Source organism: Ovis aries, chromosome 6 (assembly GCF_016772045.2).
Source record: "Ovis aries strain OAR_USU_Benz2616 breed Rambouillet chromosome 6, ARS-UI_Ramb_v3.0, whole genome shotgun sequence".
NCBI classification, from domain to species: Eukaryota; Metazoa; Chordata; class Mammalia; order Artiodactyla; family Bovidae; genus Ovis; species Ovis aries.
The window spans coordinates 32551607-32567490 of NC_056059.1; the positions used below are offsets into that span (position 1 = coordinate 32551607).

Below are 15884 nucleotides of genomic sequence, written 5' to 3' on the forward strand. Positions count from 1 at the left end.
AAAGTCCTTGGAACTTTCAGGACTCTGACATGTCCAAACACTGCAGGTTACATTAGTCTTGCAAAACACCCATTATATTCCTTTAGTATGGCAGATAATTAAGAGAACTTAGCAGCAAAATAAACACACCAAGTATTCCATAATGCATTAAGTGGTTTGTATGTTAACTTCCACAGAATAATCGGAGAGGATTCTGCATTAAAAAGCATGTAAACACTTTTGTTTGTTTTTGATAAATCATGGAGAATAAGCAATGAAGGAATTTTCTTCATACTGTCATTTATTTAGGCATCAATAAAGATACGGTACTTCCTACCTCTATCAATAAACAATGAAAAGTACACTCTTTTAAATGAAATGAGTCGCCAGTCCAGGTTCGATGCATGATACTGGATGCTTGGGGCTGGTGCACTGAGCCGAACCAGAGGGACGGTATGGGGAGGGAGGAGGGAGGGCGGTTCAGGATGGGGAACACATGTGAACCTGTGGTGGATTCATGTTGATATATGGAAAAACCAATACAACACTGTAAAGTAATTAACCTCCAATTAAAATAAATAAATTTATATTTAAAAATAAAAACAAACAAAAACAAAAAAATTAAAACCTTGTCATAACACTCTTATAGCTAGTCTAAATTCTCTTCTTTGTACTTAATCATATGACTTGGTTGTCACATAGCTTTTCATTTGGGGAATCTATATATATATTTTTTTACCAGATTCTTTTATATATGAGAGTTGCCTTCTTTTCTCAAACTGACCGTAACTCTTTGAACCCTTCTTCAGAGGTCCTGGTTTCCAGGCCATTAATTATTTTAGTTGGCATCTCTGAGTCTAAGATACATCCATCCCATCAGTTTTGAAAAGTAGGAATTAAACTGCACCCTCACTCTTAGTCAAATTGAGATTTCTTTTCCAATGCACACTTGCAGTCATCCTGTTAAGGAAACATTGTAGTGTTTTGTTGTTGCTGTTGTTGTTGTAAATGAAACAAATGCCATCGTGTAAAACAACAGAATGTTTATGGTTTGGAGCTTTCAGTAAGATCACATTGCTTATTTACATTAACTGGTTTCAGACAAAGTGATTTGTAACTATTCAGCTATTTTCTATCACACTATCCCTTGTGAATACCATGTCATTGATTATGTAACATTCCTCCAATATTTCAAAGTTACAAGAAATCCTAACTCTCTCTGTTTAGATTTTGGTAACTGCATCCAAAGTGGTATCATTCTATATCTTACTGAAAGTGCTTTGATAACATAATTGAATAAATTCTGGATAAAAACATACCTCCAAAAGGTGATATTTGATATGTCCACAGATTGTGATATTCATTTATGTTTGATTCTTCAATTCTCTAAACAATTAAACATTATTTAGAATAGGTTTATTAGTCATGTTTGTAATAAGCCAGTTTTATATAGCAATCAATTACAATAATAACTCTATAGGAGTCAAAGTGTTATAAATTTTCATTGCATCATCTTTTCTTAATTACTAAAGTAATGTATACTTGAACTGAACTGAACTGAATGTATACCTTATTCTATGCTCATTACCAGACTTAAATATTAAAATGTATTTGTTCAAAAGAGAATTGAAATAAATGAAATTCATACTGCTGCTGTTGAAAGTTATAAGTTTGCTATCTCTTTTTAAGCATACTTCCAATTTCTACAACATAGAAATATCCTGTGTAACATAGGATTACACAGACATAGATGTATACACACTGTACCTTTATTCATGAAGCCATTTACATATTCACTGGCCATAACCTGTATATTCGGTTTATGTCTTAGTATCAGCTTATCAAATAAGAAGTACCCCATTAGAAGATGGCGGAGGAATAGGAAGGGAAGACCACTTTCTCCCTCACAAATTCCTCAAAAGAACATTTCAATGCTGAGCAAACTCCACAAAACAACTTCTGAATGCTTGCAGAGGACATCAGGCAACCAGAAAAGCAGACCATTGTCTTTGAAAACGGGTAGGAAAAAATATAAAAGACAAAAACAGAGACAAAGGAGGTGGGGAGGGAGCTCCGTCCCGGGAAGGGAAACCTGTCCCAGGAAGGGAATTTTAAGAAGAGAGGTTTCCAAACACCAGGAAACACTCTCCCTGCAGAGTCTGTGGTGAGCCTTGGAAACACAGAGGGCAACATAACAGGAAGGAAAAATAAATAAATAATTAAAACCAACAGATTACAAGCCCAACAGTAACTCTCCCAGTGGAAAAGCAGCACAGACACCTGCATCTGCCATGAGCAAGTGGGGGCAGGGCAGGGAAGGGCATGAGGCTCGGGCTGCAGAGATTTGTAAGAATTGGGCAGGAATGCCCCACGCGTAACCAGAACGATCTAACTTGGGCTAGCAAACAAGACTGTGGGATAGCTACCACGCGAAAAGCTCGAACATAAGACACCGCCAGGACCACACACAGAACAAAGGACGGAACGGAAATAGCCGACTGCAGACCATCCCCCACCAAGGACAGGCAGCCAGAGCTATAAGGGCTGGAAAGGGGCAATTGCAGCCCCAGATAGACTCTACCTATCAAACTGCAAGCAGACTTCTTTGCTAAGACTTCTGGGGGTGCTGGACAGTCACCATCTGCCTCACAAGGGATGCCAGCGGTCCACCCAGAAAACTGAGCAGCAGAGACAAAAAAGGCGACAAGTCATAGTGACCGCACTCGCCAAACTCCTGAGCTACTCGGACCTGGGAAGGGCACAAAACGCAGTCCCAACTGAATCTGAGCCTCTGAGGGCTACCTGAGCGCCGAACCTGAGCGGCTTAGACCGGGGAGGTGCACGCAGCCTAGGGCCGGCCTCAGATGGTTCCCGGCTGAGCATCGTAGAACCAGAGCGGTTTGTGTGACGCGGGAAGGGACAGGTCCAGCAGGGCTGAGACACTGTATGCACATGACAGTGCTATTTGTTTGCAGCACCCCCCACCTCCCCACAGCGCGACTGAACTAGTGAGCCTAAAAAACCAGCAAACAGAAGTTAAACAGAGGGAACTGCCTTGGAAGTGACCCCACACTGCCCACAACATCAGAGAAGGGCCAGATATATCTTTACTATTTTTACAATCATTCCTTTTCTCCCCCCACCCTTTTTTTTTCTTTATTTCTTGCTTTTTTTTTCTAACTTTTTTTTTAATTGTTAAGCCTTCTATTTCTCCTCTAATTTTTTATTTCTATAACCTACTATTACTTTTCAAAAAAAAAAGACTATTTTTTTAAGGCAAACACCATATATAGCCTTTATGTGGTTGGTGTTGGAGTTTTTTAATAATTCTTATGGCTTTTTTTTCTTTTTTCTTTCCTTTTTTCTTTTTTCCTTCTGCTTCTTTTCTTTAATATTGTATTTTTGAAAATCCAACCTCTACTCTAGATTTTTAATCTTTGCTTTTTGGTTTTTGTTGTCAATTTTGTACATTGAAAAACCCAAACTTCATTACCCAATTTTACCTGAGAGTGAGATTACTGGCTTGACCACTCTCTCCTCCTTTGGACTCTCCTTTTTCTCCATCAGGTGGCCTCTGTCTCTTTCCTCCCCAATCTCTTCTCTATCCAACTCTGTGAATCTCTGTGTGTTCCAGATGGTGGAGAACACCTAAGGAACTGGTTATTGGCAGGATTTGTCTCTCTCCTTTTCATTCCTCTCCCTTATCCTCCTGGCCACCTCTGTCTACTTCCTCCCTCCCCTCTTCCCTGTATAACTCCGTAAATACCTCTGAGTAGTCCAGACTATGGAGCACACATAAAGAAGTGACTACTGGCTAGCTTGCTCTCTCCTCTTTTGATCCCACCTCATCTCATTCCAGTCACCTCTAACTACCCCCTCCCTCTTCTCTTCTCCATGTAACTCAGTGAAACTCTCTGGGTATCCCTCAATGTGGAGAAACTTTTCATCTTTAACCTAGATGTCTTATCATCGGTGCTGTATAAATGGACAAGCCTATAGGCTACTGTAAAAAATAAACTGAAAACCAGAAGCAGGAGGCTTAAGTCCAAAGCCTGAGAACATCAGAGAACTCCTGAATTCAGGGAACATTAAGCAATAGGAGCTCATCAAACGCCTCCATACCTACACTGAAACCAAGCACCACCCAAGGGCCAACACGTTCCAGAGCAAGATATACCACGCAAATTCTCCAGCAACACTGGAACACACCCTTGAGCTTCAATATACAGGCAGCTCAAAGCTACTCCAAAACCTTTGACATCTCATAACCCATTACTGGTCCCTCCACTGCACTCCAGAGAGAAGAAACCCAGCTCCACCCACCAGAACTCCAACACAAGCCTCCCTAACCAGGAAACCTTGACAAGCCACTGATACAACCCCACCCACAGTGAGGAAGCTCCATAATAAAGAGAACTCCACAAATTCCCAGAATATTAAAAGGCCACCCCAAACGCAGCAATATAACCAAGATGAAGAGACAGAGGAATACTCAGCAGGTAAAGGAACAGGAGAAATGCCCACCAAACCAAACAAACGAGGAAGAGATAGGGAATCTGCCTGAGAAAGAATTCTGAATATTGATGGTGAAAATTATCCAAAATCTTGAAATCAAAATGGAATCACAGATAAATAGCCTAGAGACAAGGATTGAGAAGATGCAAGAAAGGTTTAACAAGGGCCTAGAAGAAATAAAAAAGAGTCAATATATAATGAATAATGCAATAAATTAGATCAGAAACACTCTGGAGGCAACAAATAGTAGAATAACGGAGGCAGAAGATAGGATTAGTGAAATAGAAGATAGAATGGTAGAAATAAATGAATCAGAGAGGAAAAAAGAAAAACGAATTAAAAGAAATGAGGACAATCTCAGAGACCTCCAGGACAACATGAAACGCTCCAACATTCGAATTATAGGAGTCCCAGAAGAAGAAGACAAAAGAAAGACCATGAGAAAATCCTTGAGGAGATAATAGTTGAAAACTTCCCTAAAATGGGGAAGGAAATAATCACCCAAGTCCAAGAAACCCAGAGAGTTCCAAATAGGATAAACCCAAGGCAAAACACCCCAAGACACATATTAATCAAATTAACAAAGATCAAACACAAAGAACAAATATTAAAAGAAGCAGCAAGGGAAAAACAACAAATAACACACAAGGGGATTCCCATAAGGATAACAGCTGATCTTTCAATAGAAACTCTTCAGGCCAGGAGGGAATGGCCAGACATACTTAAAGTGATGAAAGACAATAACCTACAGCCCAGATTACTGTACCCAGCAAGGATCTCATTCAAATACGAAGGAGAAATCAAAAGCTTTACAGACAAGCAAAAGCTGAGAGAATTCAGCACCACCAACCAGCTCTCTAACAAATTCTAAAAGATATTCTCTAGACAGGAAACACAAAAAGGGTGTATAAACCTGAACCCAAAACAATAAAGTAAATGGTAATGGGATCATACTTATCAGTAATTACCTTAAACGTAAATGGGTTGAATGCCCCAACCAAAAGACAAAGATTGGCCGAATGGATACAAAAACAAGACCCCTCTATATGCTGCTTACAAGAGACCCACCTCAAAACAAGGGATGCATACAGACTGAAAGCGAAGGGCTGGAAAAAGATATTCCATGCAAATAAAGACCAAAAGAAAGCAGGAGTGGCAATACTCATATCCGACAAAATAAGACTTTAAAACAAAGGCTGTGAAAAGAGACAAAGAAGGCCACTACATAATGATCAAAGGATCAACCCAAGAAGAAGATATAACAATTATAAATATATATGCACCCAATATAGGAGCACCGCAACATGTAAGACAAATGCTAACAAGTATGAAAGGGGAAATTAACAATAACACAATAATAGCGGGAGACTTTAATACCCCACTCACACCTATGGACAGATCAACTAAACAGAAAATTAAAAAAGAAATGCAAATTTTAAATGATACATTAGACCAGTTAGACCTAATTGATATCTATAGGACATTTCACCCCAAAACAATGAATTTCACCTTTTTCTCAAGTGCTCATGGAACCTTCTCCACGATAGATCACATCCTGGGCCATAAATCTAACCTTGATAAATTTTAAAAAATCGAAATCATTCCAACCATCTTTTCTGACCATAATGAATTAAGATTAGATCTCTATTACAGGAGAAAAACTATTAAAAATGCCAACATATGGAGGTTGAACAACACACTTCTGAATAACCAACAAATCACAGAATAAATCAAAAAAGAAATCAAAATATGCATAGAAACTAATGAAAATGAAAAGACAACAACACAAAACCTGTGGGACACTATAAAAGCAGTGCTAAGAGGAAAGTTCATAGCACTACAGGCATACCTCAAGAAACAAGAAAAAAGTCAAATAAATCACCTAACTCTACACCTAAAGCAACTAGAAAAGGAAGAATTGGAGAACCCCAGAGTTAGTAGAAGGAAAGAAATCTTAAAACTTAGGGCAGAAATAAATGTAAAAGAAACAAAAGAGGCCATAGCAAAAATCAACAAAGCCAAAAGCTGGTTCTTTGAAAGGATAAATAAAATTGACAAACCATTAGCCAGACTCATCAAGAAGCAAAGAGAGAAAAATCAAATCAATAAAATTAGAAATGAAAATGGAGAGATCACAACAGACAACACAGAAATACAAAGGATCATAAGAGACTACTATCAGCAATTATATGCCAATAAAATGGACAACGTGGAAGAAATGGACAAATTCTTAGAAAAGTACAATTTTCCAAAACTGAACCAGGAAGAAATAGAACATCTTAACAGACCCATCACAAGCACAGAAATTGAAACTGTAATCAGAAATCTTCCAGCAAACAAAAGCCCAGGTCCAGATGGCTTCACAGCTGAATTCTACCAAAAATTTCAAGAAGAGCTAACACCTAGCCTACTCAAACTCTTCCAGAAAATTGCAGAGGAAGGTAAACTTCCAAACTCATTCTATGAGGCCACCATCACCCTAATACCAAAACCTGACAAAGATGTCACAAAAAAAGAAAACTACAGGCCAATATCACTGATGAACATAGATGCAAAAATCCTCAATAAAATTCTAGCAATCAGAATCCAACAACACATTAAAAAGATCATACACCATGACCAAGTGGGCTTTATCTCAGAGATGCAAGGATTCTTCAATATCCGCAAATCAATCAATGTAATTCACCACATTAACAAATTGAAAAATAAAAGCCATATGATTATATCAATAGATGCAGAGAAGGCCTTTGACAAAATTCAACATCCATTTATGATAAAAACTCTCCAGAAAGCAGGAATAGAAGGAACATACCTCAACATAATAAAAGCTATCTATGACAAACCCACAGCAAACGTTATCCTCAATGGTGAAAAACTGAAAGCATTTCCCCTAAAGTCAGGAACAAGACAAGGGTGCCCACTTTCACCACTACTTTTCAACATAGTTCTGGAAGTTTTGGCCACAGCAATCAGAGCAGAAAAAGAAATAAAAGGAATCCAAATTGGAAAAGAAGAAGTAAAACTCTCACTGTTTGCAGATGACATGATCCTCTACATGGAAAACCCTAAAGACTCCACCAGAAAATTACTAGAGCTCATCAATGAATATAGTAAAGTTGCAGGATATAAAATCAACACACAGAAATCCCTTGCATTCCTATACGCTAATAATGAGAAAGTAGAAAAGAAATTAAGGAAACAATTCCATTCACCATTGCAACGAAAAGAATAAAATACTTAGGAATATATCTACCTAAAAAACTAAAGACCTATATATAGAAAACTATAAAACACTGATGAAAGAAATTAAAGAGGACACTAAGAGATGGAGAAATATACCATGTTCATGGATAGGAAGAATCAATATAGTGAAAATGAGTATACTACCCAAAGCAATTTACAAATTCAATGCAATCCCTATCAAGCTACCAGCCATATTTTTCACAGAACTAGAACAAATAATTTCAAGATTTGTATGGAAATACAAAAAACCTCGAATAGCCAAAGCAATCTTGAGAAAGAAGAATGGAACTGGAGGAATCAACTTGCCTGACTTCAGGCTCTACTACAAAGCCACAGTCATCAAGACAGTATGGTACTGGCACAAAGACAGAAATATAGATCAATGGAACAAAAGAGAAAGCCCAGAGATAAATCCACACACATATGGACACCTTATCTTCGACCAAGGAGGCAAGAATAGACAATGGAGTAAAGACAATCTCTTTAACAAGTGGTGCTGGGAAGACTGGTCAACTACTTGTAAAAGAATGAAACTAGATCATTTTCTAACACCACACACAAAAATAAACTCAAAATGGATGAAAGATCTAAATGTAAGACCAGAAACTATAAAACTCCTAGAGGAGAACATAGGCAAAACACTCTCCGACATAAATCACAGCAGGATCCTCTATGATCCACCTCCCAGAATTCTGGAAATAAAAGCAAAAATAAACAAATGGGATCTAATTAAAATTAAAAGCTCCTGCACAACAAAGGAAAATATAAGCAAGGTGAAAAGACAGCCTTCGGAATGGGAGAAAATAATAGCAAATGAAGCAACTGACAAACAACTAATCTCAAAAATATACAAGCAACTCCTGTAGCTCAAGTCCAGAAAAATAAACGATCCAATCAAAAAATGGGCCAAAGAACTAAATAGACATTTCTCCAAAGAAGACATATGGATGGCTAAAAAACACATGAAAAGATGCTCAACATCACTCATTATCAGAGAAATGCAAATCAAGACCACAATGAAGTACCACTTCACACCAGTCAGAATGGCTGTGATCCAAAAGTCTACAAGCAATAAATGCTGGAGAGGATGTGGAGAAAAGGGAACCCTCTTACACTGTTGGTGGGAATGCAAACTAGTACAGCCACTATGGAGAACAGTGTGGAGATTCCTTAAAAAATTGCAGATAGAACTGCCATATGACACAGCAATCCCACTGCTGGGCATATACACCGAGGAAACCAGAATTGAAAGAGACACATGTACCCCAATGTTCATCGCAGCACTGTTTATAATAGCCAGGACATGGAAACAACCTAGATGTCCGTCAGCAGATGAATGGATAAGAAAGCTGTGGTACATATACACAATGGAGTATTACTCAGCGGTTAAAAAGAATTCATTTGAATCAGTTCTGATGAGATGGATGAAACTGGAGCCGATTATACAGAGTGAAGTAAGCCAGAAAGAAAAACACCAATACAGTATACTAACACATATATATGGAATTTAGAAAGATGGCAATGATTACCCTGTATGCAAGACAGCAAAAAAGACACAGATGTGTACAGTGGACTTTTGGACTCAGAGGGAGAGGGAGAGGGTGGGATGATTTGGGAGAATGGCATTGAAACATGTATACTATCATGTAAGAATCGAATCGCCAGTCTATGTCTGATGCAGGATACAGCATGCTTGGGACTGATGCACAGGGATGACCTAGAGGGATGTTGTGGGGAGGGAGGTGGGAGGGGGTTCATGTTTGGGATCCATGTACACCCGTGGTGGATTCATGTCAATGTATGGCAAAACCAATACAGTATTATAAAGGAAAATAAAGTAAAAACAATTTTTTTTTTAAAGAAGTACCCCATTAGTCGCCAGTGGTCTAAAAAATCTAGTCTGTATTATGCTGTGGTCTAGCATGTTTGTCAGAGTATCAGAAAGAACCAAATGAAAAAACTCACTTAAATAAAATATACTGTATTTATTCCCTTTCTTCACAGATATCCTAAAGTGTTCACTCACAATATCCTTCATCCCCATGAGCATTTTAAACTCTATATCCATGACTGTACAGCTGTCAGATGATTTAACTTTGTGCACTCTAACATGTCTTTGGCTAAGAATCACTCATGCATTTATTTAACATTCTATTCAAAATATTTTATGCTTGTCACAGACCTCAAATATCCAAGAAAAATGAGAACTCTTCATAGACAAATACATAAATGTACTTTGTGCTGTGTCTACCTCTTGATTTTTTTCCCTACGTAGTTAAAAGAGAACATTACTCAACGGAAGAAATACTACAGAAAAGTGGAAAAACTGTGTCTTGTTTCAAAGGATTGAAAAGCTATAAGCTTTGATTTTTTTTTTACTATTTAATCTCAGATGCATAAATCCACTCCAGTTATTTGAGCACTTCCTACATATGAAGTATAGACTAATATACTATAAATCTGTTTCTGTATTCAGCATTCCATTCAAATACTTTAGATAAAGGATGTTGTTTATAGCCAACATGTGTTTACCAAGCTCTATAGTTTTGTGGGTGAGCTTACTTACTTAATCACAGAGCTGCCTGTCTTGAGACAGAGAAATTTGCACCTTTGCAAAATTCACTCCAAGGTCACTGACAGTGCTTAGAACATTGGCTCATCTGGCTGTCATCCAAACTGTCTAGTGGCTATTGAAGTCCCACTTTCCCCTTGTCTACATAGGTTATAATGAAGGATATTTCAGATTAGACTCCTCAAGGTTCAAAACATCAAGACATAGTTAATCAAAATGTTGTTCATACTTTTTCACCAGTATATTTAAACTAATTATTAGAATGTTAAAATGGCTACGAATATCAAAAGTCATAATAGCACAGTATGTCTGTACTTTAAAGCGTAGAAGCTGTTCATGTCTATGTATCATGGCTGATATTGAAGGCAAACGAAGGCCAGAACAGGTGTCAGAAAAAGAGCTACAAAATTGAGTCATAGAATATATATTTTACTTAACAACTTTGAAAAGAAAGCTAGATAGAAAAGAGAACATTGATTCTAGCTTGTCTATTTCTAAACACTATTTCTTTGTAGTTATTAAGTAGTTGTATTTGGAAGTTTCATATTTTATAAGTGAAGCAGCCTATTTTGTGGGAATAAATACCTTAACTATTTTAAAATTCAAGGATGTCATTTGACATGTATTTTGAATAGCTATACAAATATATTCAGTCAGAATTTTTTATTATTGCCTTTTTATTCACATTGTTTGAAGAATGGTTGCTTTTTAATTCATTTCTTTACTATTTTTCTTTCACTACTTCGTCATAAGTCAAACTCAAAAAATTATATGATTTAAGATCTGTATGTCTATATGCTTTGCTGGCAGAAACAGTTTAATAACTGTTTTCTTCAAGCTATTTTTTTCCCAAGCTATTTTAAAGCCTGGTCAGGATGTCATCCATATTTTATTTTCTCAATATAGTTTCTATTATATTTGAATATTTATTCCTTTTTCTTAATCAAACGTATGTGTAAACTTTATGTACATATGCTCTGTATGTTTGCTTTGTCCATTCCTTGTGCAAAAATGGTTTGCCAAGAATCAACAAAAGGTTTTCCATTTTTCTAGTGAAAAAAATCAAAAGTAATTTTCTTATAATTAATATTCTGTGCATATAAACAAATATTAGATACACTGAATAATTCATATTTAATTTGATAGAATGTGAAATTCAGTTTTACAAACAGAAAAATATTATCTCCAACTATATTTTATCAATAGATGAATATGTATATGTATCTGAATATGTATCTGAATGCTGGCTTAAATTAGTGCTCCTATTGGAAAATAAAGTATTCTCTTCTGCAATTTTGTCTTATTGAAGTACTATGACTTCAAAACTGGCAAATAGTTGAAATTAGTTTAAAAAAAAAAGAATGCAGGAGTTCTCTCAACACTTTTTGTAATGTAGAAAAGATCAAGGTTGAAAAACAAACATTGGAACTTTTCAAAACAAAGTCAGGAGGCAGCTTCCATAAAAAACACTCAGTTTCTACTTCTCATTGGATCACTTCAACAGCAAAGGTCTTGAATCACTAATACCTATTAAGCTTAAGTGTTGTTCCTACCATGTCTCTAGAATTCCTTCTCAGTCCATGTGAATGTCTGGAGATGCTCTTTCATTAGTTGTTCTTATTATTTTGGGTTGAACTAATGTCCTCACTCATAAGTACCAAAATATCATATTCATCACTGATCCTAATGCCTTGACTATAGCAAATGAAGCAGAATGCAAAGAGGGTTAGAAGATGATAATGACTTGCCTCCTATATCAGGATCTGTTTCGGAGGTGAATTTTCAACTAGATAAGATATTAATAGACACTGATCTCAGTGGGCAAGCCAAAGTGTCTTTAAAGACATGGCGATTTAATCATATTCTGCAAACAGCTGACATCCAGTGTTAGGTTATGAGGTTCTTGGGAATGCCTGTAAGGAACATTGGTTGATTTCTTCTGCATCCTTCTTTCTACTTTGATATTCCTTAGAAGAAAACTAAAAATTTTCTAGAACTGAATCCTACACTAGCTCCAGCAGAGGACTGAATAGCTTAAAATTTCAGTGTATCTACTGCTTTAAAAATCAATAATTGGTTTAGAGGTGGACACAAATCTAATTGAGACCAGACAGGTAAATCACAGGACTTTGCAGAGGCTTCAGAAAGAATATCTCTCTCTAAACTTGAACAATATGATGTGAAACTATGAAAGTTCCTGGGATAAGGTTAACACTCTGGAATTTAGAGGAAAACTAGAGAAGCCAGGAATGATGATGGTGCTGAATCTCTATATCATAGTTGAATATAGATCTTTTTATTATCTATTTTTAAACCAAAATATGTTTTTACTGATTTAAGTCATTTTGAGGGTTTATTGTTTGTTTTTGTTTTTTTTCTGGCACTGCCTATACAAAATATCTTATCTGATACAGTTTTCCAATTTATTCTTAAATATTGTGATGGGAAACCCAGATGACAAATATTCAGAAACGTGAACAAGCTGTTAATTGTCATTAATACCAGAGTCCTAGTCTCTAGAGGCTGGTCAGGACAACAGAAAGTAACAATGGAGCCAGGCAAAAGCATACTATTGTCCTAGCCTTAGGAAGAGACTTTCTAAAAGTGGAAATTACACTGTCCTGTGAATTGTTGGGTCAGAAAAACTTAAGAGTAATAATTTCATTAAGAAGAAATAAGCTGCATCATTGATGCTTGGAGTAATACTATGCCTCAGGAATTCAAACATGATCACTGGATAGTGAGGATTAGTTTATAACAGACAAAAGAGCTGAAGCAACTGCGTCTAGAGATCCAGTGTGGAAATCCACAAAACTACTGGGAGAACAGTTTAAGTGATAAATATTACTGGATGTTTATAAATAAATACTATTTGCTTCTTATCAAGATTTTTGTGGGACCAAGTTGATATTTATTAAGCAAAGGGAGAAAGGTCAGGATATTTATAACCACCTCCATTCCTACAGATTATGGAAAAGCCTCATATTTATAAAGAATAATGGGGAAAGTGGAGAGCTGTGTGAAGACAACATGGTAAACAAAACTATGGATAAGAATTGTAGAATGCTTTTTTTTGGTTCCAATAACTTGTATCTTTCTTAAGAATAGAACATTTGCTTAATACCCTGCCTTGAGCATATAAATAACACAATTTGTGCTTTTTTCTGAAACTTTAGGGTAAATAGCATATAAGTTATAGGAGAATTTATTTTTTTTGTATATACATCCTCACATAAATATAACTCCTAGAGAAACACACATTACTCTGAACAAAGAACTTAAGATCATATAACTATTAGAGATGAGAAAATTTTCAATAGAACAGAAAGTATCTACAGATTTTTTACACTTAATTAAAATAAAGGTAACATTTTATTTTTTTACCATTATAAAAAGACATTCTGCATCATTTTATATTAGATTACTTCTAATTTATGTTTGGATTTTTCTATACTCAAATTATATAATATTCTCATCTTCAATTGAATTAATATTTATCCAGCTCCCACTGTGATAAAAATCTCAAGGATTTGACAATTTGTGTTCCAAGAATTCTGTTTGGCATATACTTAATGGGAAGCCAATACTGTTTCTAGCATTGATGCTCTGGAGATAATACATCTCTTTCACACATAACTTGCCTAGTTGGAAAAGACTTCTGGAAAGAAGGGTTTGCTTAGGAGGTAATAAGAGGAAAGAGTTATCTTCTTATATAGAAAGTTGTATATAATCTCAGTAGTATCCAAGAAGTCTATATCTTTAGGGAATATAAAGATGATGTGAGGACCCAGAAAAAAAAAAAAGAAAGAAAAAGAACTTGCACAAAGTGACACAGAAACTGACAGGTCATAGGTAAAATAATGGTTCTTTAGATACCAAGATCATGCACATCAGTGAAACATGTTGTAAATATTTAAAAGGACCACAAGAAGTAAAATTTATGAGTTCTTCTAACTGATTAATGGACAAAAATTCTACCATAAATTATTCCATCAATTTTGCATCCCAAGTAAAAATCCAGATGGCTAAATTGCTGGAAGTAAAAGTATCATATAACTGATAAATTAACAATGATTTAATTAGTACCTATTATAATGAATGGGGTTTCCCAGGTGGCTCAGTGGTAAAAGAATCCACCTGTCAATGCAGGAGACTCAAGAGATACGGTTTGATCCATTTCTGGAAGCTTTTCTGGAGCAGGAAATGGCATCCAAAATTCCAAAAACAGAGGAGCCTGGAAGGCTACAGAACATAGGGTTGCAAAGAGTCGGATGTGACTGAAAACACACATGCTTCCAAAATGAATAAATAGGAACTACTAAACATCTCTGAGAAGGAAACTCCATATATTCTGACTCTGTTATTGTTCTTATCCCAATCACAGAATAAAACTAGATGACATTTTTCCAAAGCTTTGCATTTTTATAATTAAAAAATGCCACAACAAATATATTTAAAAACTAAATTCCATGTCCAACATAACATAAATTCTCTATATTTAAATTCAGATACTTGAAGTTACTCATGAGTTTATTCAACCATGGGTTTATTCACATACCACAATTTTATCAGGCAATGTAGAGTGAAATTATTGGAAGTTGATGTCAACTTTAGAAAGATATACAGTGACAGCACAAATATTTGGGTGTAAAGCAAAATTATTACAAGTTACTACCTAATCACTAGATCTACAATGGTTATAAAGCAGGAGGATGCAGATTTACTGCATCCTAGTCTCCTGTATTTACATGAGGAAAGACTACTGACAAAATTTAATGTTGTGAGGCACTTGTTTTTGAGTCAAAAGCTGAAAGCAAGGAAGAGAAAAATTAACAGATTTACAGCCAAATCCTATTACATCATAAATTTATATGCTGACCATATTTCCTTTTTTTCTACTTCCCTTTTTACTCTGTAGCATTAAAGTTGCTTCAAGGTTTTTAAATATTCAAAAACATTTGAATCTTCCAAACCTAGACTGTCTACACTGAAATAGATTCAAAGGATTAGATCTGATAGAGTGCCTAAAGAACTATGGACGAAGGATTGTGACTTTGGAGACAGGGATCAAGACGATCCTCAAGAAAAAGAAATGGAAAAAGCCAAAATGGTTGTCGGAGGAGGCCTCAAAAATAGTTGTGTAAAGAAAAGAAGCGAAAGGCAAAGAAGAAAAGGAAAGATATACTCATTTGAATGCAGAGTTCCAAAAAATAGCCAGGAGGGATAAGAAAGCCTTCCTCAGTGACCAATGCATAGCAATAGAGGAAAACAATTAGAATAGGAAAGACTAGAGCTCTCTTCAAGAAAACTGGAGATACCAAGGGAAATTTTCATGCAAAGATGGGCACAATAAAGGACAGAAATGGTATGGACCTAACAGTAACGGAAGACATTAAGAGGAGATGGCAAGAATACAGAGAAGAACTATGCAGAAAAGTTCTTCATGACCCAGATAATCACGATGGTGTGATCACTCACCTAGAATGAGACATCCTAGAATGCGAAGTCAAGTGGGCCTTACGAAGCATCACGACGAACAAAGCTAGTGGAGGTGATGGAATTCCAGTTGACTATT

General features: G+C 36.1%; 1 protein-coding gene across 1 annotated transcript in view; it reads right to left on the minus strand.

The window, feature by feature from the left end:
• The window catches only part of GRID2 (glutamate ionotropic receptor delta type subunit 2), a 1640866-nt gene that overhangs the window by 1123908 nt on the left and 501074 nt on the right, over positions 1–15884 (minus strand). The gene's annotated exons all lie outside the window — the stretch shown is intronic.